The sequence below is a fragment of the Macrosteles quadrilineatus genome, unplaced genomic scaffold, assembly GCF_028750875.1.
Source record: "Macrosteles quadrilineatus isolate MER2022 unplaced genomic scaffold, UCM_ALF_1.0 Scaffold_1__1_contigs__length_201487025, whole genome shotgun sequence".
NCBI lineage: Eukaryota > Metazoa > Arthropoda > Insecta > Hemiptera > Cicadellidae > Macrosteles > Macrosteles quadrilineatus.
In genome coordinates this window covers 199,967,247-199,976,519 of record NW_026542594.1, presented here as the reverse complement: position 1 = coordinate 199,976,519, position 9,273 = coordinate 199,967,247, and the positions used below count along the sequence as shown (strand labels likewise).

Genomic DNA, 9,273 nt, shown 5'->3' with positions numbered 1-9,273 from the left:
TTTACCGTATTCAACATTTACGTAAACCAAAAATTAAAATTCTAAACTTCAAATAATTTTTAACATTTTGCCTTAAAATCCTGAAATAAGTAATAATTTGTTATTAATATTCAGTCAGCTACATTTTCAGTTGCCGCTAAAAGAAAATAATAACTCCAAATTGGAGGTATTATTCCGTTTGGATGATATCCTGTGAAAGCATATAACCTCGTCATATTAGCTTTTAAAATTGCATAGTTTGTGCTGAATTCTGTTGTCAATCGTCTGAACTTGTTAAAGTTTACATCAAAACATATGTCCATAGTACAATTTTGTTTACATCCATACGAAAATTGGGTTATCTGTAAGTCGGTGATGTTTAAGTTAAATCAAGAAAATGTTGTATTATCTATACTACAGTAGGCCTATTATCTAAAAATCTAATGGTGTCTGTCTGTATGTGTGTTACTAATAGGTGCAAAAACTACTGAACCAACTGGGCTTAAATTTTACAAAATTATAGCTACCACAACAAGGACCATTATTGGACTATTCACATTTCGATGCCCCTTTGGCTTTAAAAGTTCTACATTTTAAGTGAACATTATAAAAGTAGATATTGATTGGTCTCCATGGCTGCAATGAGAACACTAACAATGTTTGTTTACATTTGCTTTGACATTTAAATGTAAACAAGAAGAACTGCTAAACTGCATATTTCACAATTTTAGGCCCCGTTTATGCACCAAGAGCGGGAGCGGTAGCGACAGCGGGAGCGATTTCTAACACCATTGAGTTAAATGGGGCTGTTTATGCTCCAAGAGCGATAGCGATAGCGGTTGACCTCCCGCTGCGGTTTCTAATTCGCCCGCTGTGTAGTTAGAAATCGCAGCGGTTGCTTGGGATAGAGCGGTTTTCAACTACATTGAGTCAAATGGGACTGTTTATGCACGGCGGGAGCGGGAGCGGCTGAAGCCAGAGTTGCCAGCTTGACCCACGCGCACGTGCACTTAGGACAAATAGTTGTGTTAATTATTTGGCAGAGTTTGAGTTGGCAAGACTGTGTCCCCCTTCCAATCTCCTTTAACCAACCGCTACCGCTATCGCTCTTCGTGCATAAACAGCCCCATTCACAGCGGGAGCGGGCCCGCCATCGCCCCGCTCCCGCTCTTGGTGCATAAACGGGGCTTTAGACAGCTAATACAAAGAAATTAAATACAATAGTTTCCATAACTATGAGGTAGGCTTATTTTAATCTAACCTTTTATAATTGATTATTTATTCTAAAACTATGTCAATGATTATAGAAAAAAAAGATTCTATAACCGTTGCTGTATCAACTCCGGCTCTGCTTTGGATTTTTTAAAGCGTCTCAAGTTATGAAAATAATGTTATTGATATGTTTTCATGGAAACGGTATGAAAATTACAATGTATAGATGTTTTGTATGATTTTGGAGGCTACTTTAAATAAATTCAAATTGCTTAACTTGTGTTAGATTAACTTAACATAACTTGCACATCACATTGTTTTTTATATGTATATTTAGGTAAATTAAGTTATTGTGTTTTGCTAAACCTATGCTTAAATTAAACTAAAGAATGTCATCAATAACTAAATTGTACGTCGTTGATTTTTGTTTTCTAAAATCTCTTGTATATGTGTAACTATATTTAATTATCAAATGGTAATACAAAATACTCTTTTTTATCTTAACATAGCTTTAAGTTCACATTTACTTTATTTGATACATTTATTATTTGTGTTTTGCCACACCACTGATTAAATTAAACCAAGGAAAATGTCATAAAACTAAGCATTACACAGTGTTCTTTTGTTTCTAAAATCAATGAAATATCTGTTACTATGTTTACTTAATGGAAAGTGTGAAAATGTAAAGGCAATGACCGATGGAACTGATTAAAAGAACTGGTTTGTACTGTATATTAGGTTGTTTGTTGATATTTTTTATAGAGTAGAAACATACTGTATTTGCTATTATATTTTTTAGTCCATGATGCTTTGATAATCATATTAGTTTTGTCTGCTGTCTTTAATGCTGAATAATTTGTTTAAAAATGTTTATAGTACCTATAGATATAGTTTCTTTAATATTTCAAAAGACTGTATTGATAAGGCACAGCGATATTTCTAAAGTTTATAATAACAGCTGACTTAGTATAATAACAATTTATTATAACAGCTGACTTAGTTTTGCTAATGATTTATTGTAAGTGAAGAAACTAAAGATGGATTTGTGATTTATAAAGAAGAGTGAAATTTAAAGAAACTGTTCATTTAAATTTAATAATTAGTATTTTTTCAACTTCAAAATTGATATTTAAAATGTCAATAGTAAATTAAAAGACATTTAATTAAGGGAGATGAAGGTAAATCATGTATGTCAAAGTTGTATTCGGAGATTTTGTCAGGTTTTCTCATATCAGCCTACACAAGATTTAAAATTAATCAAAACCAAAATGGTGCTATCCGCTATTTACCAGATTTAAAAGTTATAACTTTAACTTTTCTATTAAGGCCATAAAAGTTGAATTTTGTTTCTAAAAGCGTTTGCGGATGTGTAACTATTATATACAACAGATGTAAAGATTAAAATGTTTCTATTTTGTGTCCTCTTCCCGTTGCGAAGTACGGGTACAACAGCTAGTTTTGTATAAAATGTAAAGAAGAAAATGGTTTACGTTAGATTTTTTGTTTTCATAGTATGTGTCATTAGTATTATTAATCTTTCTGAAGTTTCCTTGAAGAGATGGCGCACGCAATGAAAATAATAGAGATATGATGATACATCATGTTTTCACCCTTAAAAACTACAATATATCGTAGTACTAATATTGTGAAATTTTGTGAGTTTGTTCGTTTGTTTGATATCCAATCACGCATTAACTACTGGTCGGATCGGGTTGAAATTTGGTATGAAGATAGCTCACATTCCCGATTAACATATCTAGACATATTGCCAAAAAAAATCATTTCGGGCTCTGCCCCAATGGCTCCATAGTTTCCCATGTTAAACTTATGAGACCACCTCTGTATCTGGTAAGATTAGAAAACGTTAACAAACAGTTTACTTGAATAGACTAGCTCCTCCCCCACACACATCACTGCTGTAAGCTCCGCCCCCATTTTTTGCCCCTGCTCATTAGGACCTTTGGTCAATCTGTATGTTAGAAACGACCCTTAAACCATTGGCCAATCTGTACGCGCGCCCCTCCCCAGTGGTCTGGAGAAAGCTTGTAAAAAAACTATTGTTGTACACGTGTGTGACTTGTTGACCTTGGGCTGCTTCAACTTTAATTTTTTCAAATGAACTGTGATGTTTCAAAATCAAAAACAATAACTTGGGACCATACTGCATAACAATAATGGACTGCAATAATTAATTGTTGAATTTAAAATCCATTTTTAACAAACTTATAACTTTTTACTTTTAAAACTTATCTTGGTATTTTACTTGGGGTAATGAAGTTATGTAGGCTAGTGTAATTCTTGGTTCATCAAGGTTCTACTGAATTATGTTTGGCAGTGAATAAGTGTAGAATGAAATTTATAAATTCAGGGATACACACCTTTATTTACAGAGTTATAAAGCCTAATTGCTCTAATTAACTTGCCACAACATCAAATCTAGAGCCCAGTTTAGTGTATTAGTGATGTTTTCTAAACTTGGCAAACCCCAAGAATGCCACTTAAGGCCAATAATCTGTTCCAAAAACGTAAGGAAATACAATGTGAAAATAAAATTGAGATAGAAATCCTTGTCTTGTGAGAACCAGAAAACAACATAAAACATAACCTCAAGTAAACAAACCCAAACTTTGACATCAGTCCTGCTGAGCTTAAGTGTTGTGTGAAGATTTTGGCTGTTAGTGTACTTAATTCAAGCAACCAACTTTTGAAAATAGATGTTGTGAATTGTGATTTTCAAGAGAGAAAAACTGTGGACGTGGCTAATTTGAAATTTTATGATTCAAAATCACCATTTATGTTTATTTACACAGCTTTACAGTGTTTTATATGTTAAAAATGCATATGCAGCTTATCATTAACCGCGCCGAACTATCCGAATCCGAAAATATCCGAATCCGAACCTCCCAATATCCGATCCGATCCGAACCGAGCCTCAACTATCCGATCCGAATCCGATCCGAAATGAAATTTCACTATCCGCACACCTCTACAAATATTAACTCACCCAATATGGGCTGCTTGTTCTCTAACAGCTTGTAGTAGCTGCGCGGGAGTAGACTAGCAGGTTCAGTCGTGCTGAAATGCCCCGTGGACACAAGGCGATCACACATCCTCATCAGGAAACTAGAGAACTCTCCGGGGTCGATGTTGTATCTCCTCCAACCACCAACACCAATTGCTACATCTGAAACATGCCACAAGTTAGTGTAGGCCAACTTTTTAGGAGGAACTTTTCTTATCTACATTCTTTATGAATCTTCTTCATTCTTCATTCTTTATCGTCAAATAATGACTAATTTCAGATATAATATGACCCAACCAAACAAGATCTATATTATTATTTAATCAATGCTGAAAATTCACTCACCAAATATGGGCAGCTTGTTCTCTAACAGCTCGTAGTAGGATACACAAGAGTAGACTAGCAGGTTCTGTGGTGCTGGACACAAGACGATCCACAAGTCCTCATCAGGAAACTAGAGAACTCTCCAGGGTCGATGCCGTATCTCCTCCAACCACCAACACCACACCTGAAACAGACCCCAAGTTGGTGTACTTTTCAGGAGGCGATAAAAAGCTAAAGTCGCCTATAGACCAAGCAGATTGCAGCAGCAAAGCGCTTAACACAGTTCACGGGTTCGAATCCCGCCTGAGGTCCTAGGGAGTTGGTGTTGGTGCACAGTCATCCTCAGAATAGGGTCTGGGCACTTAAGCTGCCAAGAAACCAAAGAAAGGCTTAGGCGAGGCGACCCTATGCCTTTTTAATAGGTAAGGTCAGGTATTACTTACTTACTTACTGCTGTGGCCACTGGTACCCTAGATGGTACTTGGCCTCCCCAACACACTGCCTCCATAGGTCTCTGCTTCTTGCATCTTCCTTCCTTCTCCCTAGCTTCCTCAGGTCTTTCTCCACTTGGTCGAACCATCTAAGTTTCGGTCTTCCAAGGGGTCTTCTACCTTCTGGGTTATTCTCTAACAAGGTCAGGTATTATAATATGTTATTTTGAACTGCCACTAAACACCCTTAGAACGTCAAAACAAAGCCTAGCCTGTAGGCGATTTTAGTTTTTGTTTTGTCTCCTAAAAAGTACAGTTTTTTTAGTACAACTTTTTGCATGAACGTCAACAAAACGACAACAAAGTTTCCAGTGTACTATTCTGAATAAATATAAAGTATATCCATTGTCTAATTACTAGTTTCAGGCCAAATAGCCAAATATCTAGATCAAATATTCACTCACCCAATATCGGGGCTGCTTGTTCTCTAAAGGCTCGTAGTAGGATACACAAGAGTAGACAAGCAGGTTCTGTGGTGCTGAAACGCCCTGTGGACTCTAGACAATCACAAGTCCTCATCAAGAAACTAGAGAACTTTCCAGGGTCAATGGCATATCTCCTCCAACCATCCACCACACCTGAAACATGACACAAGTTGGTTAGTATCATCTTTGACTATTGATAGTACTAGACACAAATAATGTTAGGTAATGTTGTTAGTTTTTAAAAATTAAATTAATGATCGTTGTTTGGAACCAACGACAGTGTGTCAATAACTGATTTCTGTAGTACCGTAGGTACCTATACATCCACTATCCTCTTAACAGCCAATCTAATAAGATATGTTACAAAAATTTAGAGGAACTTTTAAATCGCATTAATGATTAAAACATCAAAAACATTAAAGGGAAATATTGTTTTGCCACTAGTGCACTCTGTAAAAGACTCATTCAACTAAGTTAAATTTTCATCCAATAAAATAACACTGTTAACTAGGGATGGTCAAGTCTCGAAATTTCGGGAAATTTTAAATCTCGTTACACGAGACGAGATTTCTTTTTGGCCGAGATTTTTATCGAGACGAGAATAAAAAAAAATAATTAAAAACGCCTGCAGAAAGTCAATGCAATACCCACAATACAGGAGCGTGTTGTAGTTGCATTTCCTTTGCGAAGGCGTTCTTATTTAACTAATTCTTTAAATGTAAATATTACTTTAATTATTTTAATAATATTACTTTAATAACATTTGAGAAGTTTTGTTAAGTGTAAGCAGTGTGAGGAATGTTTTATTACTATAAAAAGTCAAAACAAGTAAGTTAACTATTTTATACAAATTAATATTGCTTTTATTTTATGATTTATTTTATTTAAGGATAAGTTGAACTCTATCCTAACTATAAACTGATATCACTATGTTTCCTAATCGTAAGCATTTTTAATAAGTTAGGCGTGATTAATAAAAAAATATTATGCTGATGTTTTTTAATAAAAGATTGTAAATATTCTTGCCTATTATCATTATTTTTGTATTTAAACAGTCATCTAACAATGTTACAAAATCAGGTAAAAATTTTGAACGTGCATTTCCCGTTGTCTATGAGAAGGGAAATCCCGTCTCGATCTCGTCCTGAAATTCTATGAGAAATAAAAAATCTCGTCTCGTCTCGAACTAAAAATCCAATCTCGTCCATCCCTACAACTAACACAAGAGATGTCTATTTATTTCATTTCAGTATTTAAAGCCAATTGTGTTATGTAAAAGGTGATTTGATACATGTTACAGTATGTTGGTATGAATAGTCTAACCTATTTTAAATTAAGTTAAATACCGTACTCACTCAAATGCAAGAAGGGTAGCAACGTAAATTTTGGCTTTTGTCACTAGGCCTACAAAAAATACTTATTTATTAGGCTACCGATAAGAGGGTCAGCCATTTGTATAATCATCTGAACCATGACTGACAAAATGAGAACTAGGTACAAAAATGAAGTTTCAATTTTCTAGGTAAATAGGGAACTTTAGCTGGTTTTGTTTCTAGTACCGGTACCTAGATACTAAAAAGTTACAATAGGACATTTCTTCAAGCCCTCCTTATAAAAATAGGCACCCATCATAATTTACAAAGCGCTGTTATTCTAGTTTTAGATAGGCCTAAATAAGTTAAGGAATGACCAAAAATATTTAGAGATGATAATTAGATGTTTAAAACAGAGCCATACACCTACCGATATAAAATACAGGCCTATAGCCTAAACATGAGAGTAGGCTTATATTAACCACAACAAAAACAAATTCAGTCCATCACAGTCTCTTTAATCTAATCAAATTGTCTATTGGATTTGGATACTAGCATATACTAGGAAGGACAAATTGGGGAAATAACTCCAGAGAAACTGAAAGTACTATGATTAATGTATTCAAATCAAATCATTTTATTGAGCTAAAATTGACAATACATATTGCATTAGTTAAGTCCTACTACAAACGTGCAGTATGAAAATTGTAGTATTAACCTATAGTAATTAAGTAATTTGTATATTACCAGACACTAGATTTTACCTTAAAATAATGGTGCAAATGTTTCTCTGCAGAGAAAAATTCTAGATAAACTAGGCCTACAATCGTTTGAATTTCGTTTGTCTGCATATCTATCTACGTCGTCTGTCACCATCAAAACAATAATGAATGATACGATGACGATGCGATGATGATAATACAGAATTGAATTGAGGATGGATGGTGTAGGAGAGGAAGAAGAAACCAGACAAACTCTCTTATTATGCATAGACTACAAAGCGATAAAATGATTTTTACAACAGAGCTTTGATTATTGTAAACTAATATCGTTCAATCATCAATCAATTTCAATTTATCAATTTAAGTATTGTTTTGGTTTTCAATTGTATATGTTTTATTTTCAATCTTTCTGTAAATTTATGTTCATAAATTATTGTAATTTTAATTAATAATACGCGAAATAATGAGCTGGTGTAAGCTGTCTGCCATGTTATCTTAAGGGACATCTGGTGCTAGAGAACACAATTTGCGACGTTGCCAATTCTACCTGGCCGCGGCCTTCGAAGTGGCAACGTCGCAAGTAGAGTTGTAACAGCGGTTTTTTTGGAGGCAGGTAATGGTTTATATATTGTTTTGGTTTTTAGTTACATATGTTTTATTTTCAATCTTTCAATAAATTTATGTTTATAAATTTAAATGAATAATACAAAAATTGATAACATGTCTACCACTGCCATGTTATCTTATGTTATCTCATGTTCAGCGTCTGGCACTGAACAACACTACTTGCGACGTTGCCAATTCTACCATGCCACGTCCCAAAGTTTAAGGTGGCCATGGCTATACTCACTAATGACTTTAATAAGTGATTTAAGATTGACAAGGAAGGTAAAGTTTATGTTATAATGAACCGAGTGTTTCCAGTTACTTCCAGCCAGAGTTTGTTGTTGCACTATTGAAATAGTGGGTTAAAAAGAGTTAAAGGTGGCCATGGTTAACGCTTAGGTATTACCTTTGTATTACCCTTTGTAGCATTGAATAATGAACACCAATAACACAAATTGTTGTTTATTTATTTTATGCTATATCTTTATTAAATATCTGCTATAAAAATGTTAGTGTAATAGACAAAACGATTAAAAAAGTGTAATTATTGTTAATATTATAAATAGTACCAGGAGACCTAGCATAGATCGGATTGAATTAAACATTAAATTTATTAGCTAAAGCAAAGATTACATATGCGTAGCATATGTAATCTTTGGCTAAATTAAAGATAAGAAAGGATTTTAATACACCTTTATAAATACGTAGATTGCAATAAAACTAACATACAGCTGTTTTTATTTACTGCAGCTACAAAAAGTATTGACAGTAATATTTGCACTTCCAAGGGCTGTAGGGCGGAAAATTGGCCTTGTTACCAATTCATGGCCAAAATAGTCAATAAAAACTAATAATCCTCAGGCGAAAATCAAAGTTGGTCCTGTGTACAATCACGCACTTGTTTTAGAGTATAGATGGTCGCATGTTCTTCAAGCTATAAGAATAAATATTCCAATAAAAATTGCATCTAAGTTTCAGTGTACGATAACAGCATAATACCCAAAAAAGTTACCAAAGTCTATATTTGGCTTCATGATCAATAGAGCAAGCCAACCAATTGGCAGTTAGAAAATTTACAGAAAAATCACTAGCAGACGATGACGTTTGACGTTCAGGTGAACTGTCAGTGTAAACAGGAAGGAACTGAGTACACAGTGAACAGAAAGAGGAGGAACGGAG

The 9,273-nt window shown here is 34.3% G+C and overlaps 1 long non-coding RNA gene across 1 annotated transcript; it reads right to left on the bottom strand.

Moving 5' to 3' along the window:
• Positions 1-4,205: 4,205 nt before the first annotated feature.
• LOC128994206 (uncharacterized) lies at positions 4,206-7,631 on the bottom strand. Its single transcript, XR_008490881.1, has 4 exons — positions 7,531-7,631; positions 5,433-5,606; positions 4,559-4,721; positions 4,206-4,375 (listed from the first exon to the last, which is right to left on the bottom strand). It is a non-coding gene; the product is annotated as an uncharacterized LOC128994206 (long non-coding RNA).
• Positions 7,632-9,273: the final 1,642 nt, after the last annotated feature.